General features: G+C 62.8%; 1 pseudogene; it reads left to right on the forward strand.

Annotated features, from left to right (window-relative positions):
* Positions 1-1688, forward strand: part of LOC114073364 — a 2632-nt pseudogene extending 944 nt beyond the window's left edge.
* The last annotated feature ends 4 nt before the right edge of the window (positions 1689-1692 follow it).

The following is a 1692-nucleotide window of genomic DNA, read 5'->3' on the forward strand; positions in this document are numbered from 1 at the left end:
GAGAGAAAAGAGGGGGTGGGAGCCCCAGAAGTGACGGCGAGGGGGGTTGGAGCCCTCGGAATTAGTGGGAAGGGGGTGGGAGTCAGGGGGGTTCTGGGGATTGGGGGGATTGGGGGAGAGGGGGAAAAATGGGGTGGGAGAGCAGGAAGGGGGTGCCATGGGGGTCCCTCGGTGTCCCCCATCACTGGAGCCCTGCAGCGGTTCCCTGGGACTCTGGGTGGGGTCGGATCCGCACTGGGGGGGTCCTCAACCCCCCTGTCCACCCATGGGGGGCTGATGGGGGCGGTTACTCCCCAGCCAAGAGCCGGTGCTGCGGCAGGCGTGGGGCAGAGGGGGGTGGGAAAGGGAGGTCCTACGTGGCCCCCTGAGCTCCCGACCTACTGTGGGGGGCTGGAGGATGATGGGGGGGGCACCCCCTGACCCGTGTCCTGCACATACAGGGGTGTTCCAGGAATTCTCTACCAGCGAGTGTTACTTCATGAATGGCACCGAGTGGGTGAGGCTTGTGGAGAGATTCATCTACAACCGGCAGCAGGACGTGCACTTCGACAGCGATGTGGGGGTCTATGTGGGGGACACCCCGCATGGGGAGATCCAGGCCAGGTACTGGAACAGCCAACAGGACTTGCTGGAGAACAGATGGGCTGCGGTGGACTGGTTGTGCCGGAAATGGTACCAGATCGCCACCCCATTCCTTGTGAACCGCAGAGGTGAGCATGGGGCAGAGCGGGTCCCCTCGAGAATTCCTCTGTCCCAGGAAAGACCCTGGAGCCCCTGAAACCGTCCCTGGGAATCATCCCAGACCCCCCAGCCCTTCCTGTGTCCATGCCCGTGGCCTTGGGCCCCATCCCAGTGCCCCGCAGTCCATCCCACTCCGGCCCAGCCTCTCCCATTTCCCCTCATTTCATTGCGACCAGTTTTTCCCAGTGTCCCCCAGTCCATCCCAGTCTCTCCCAATGCCCCCCCGCTTCTCCACCCCGCTGGGACCACCGCTCTCCCTGCCCTCAGCTAATCAGAGCGCGTCTCTGCAATGACTCATCAGTTGCCGGGCAGACCAGCAGCGCACAGTTCCCTTTTCAGGACAGGACCTCCCAGTCACGCTCGGTTCCTTCCCAGTCATTCCAGTGCTTTACCAGTCCCTTCCAGTCATTCCCAGTCCCTCTCACTCCACTCCCAGACCCTCTCAGTCCATTCCCAGTGGTTCTCAGTTCACTCCCACATCTCCCAACTCTTTCCCCTGTGACCCACAGAGCCCATCCCCTTATACCCCAGTCACGCCCAGTGCCATTCCAGTACTTCCCAATGCCATTCAAACCCCTACCAATATCCTACAAACCCTCCGCCCTCTCTCTCAGTGACATCCCCCAGCTCAGTCCAGTGTCTCCCAACTCTCTCCCAGTGCCCCTCAGCTCAGCCCAGTGTCTCCCTCGTCTCTCCCAGTGCCCCCCAGTTCAGCCCAGTGTCTCCACTGTCTCTCCCAGTGCCCCCCAGCATGTCCATCTCGCTGGTGCCGTCGAGCTCCCAGCCCGGCCCCAGCCCCTGCTCTGCTCCGTGATGGATTTCTACCCTGCCCGGTGCAGGTGAGGTGGTTCCAGGATGGGCAGGAGCTGCCGGAGCACGTGGTGGCCACCGACGTGGTCCCCAACGGGGACTGGACCTACCAGGTGCTGGTGATGCTGGAAATGCCCCCCC

The sequence above is a fragment of the Empidonax traillii genome, unplaced genomic scaffold (assembly GCF_003031625.1).
Source record: "Empidonax traillii isolate 1590-97213 ecotype Southwest subspecies unplaced genomic scaffold, ASM303162v1 scaffold6202:size6371, whole genome shotgun sequence".
Taxonomy (NCBI): domain Eukaryota; kingdom Metazoa; phylum Chordata; class Aves; order Passeriformes; family Tyrannidae; genus Empidonax; species Empidonax traillii.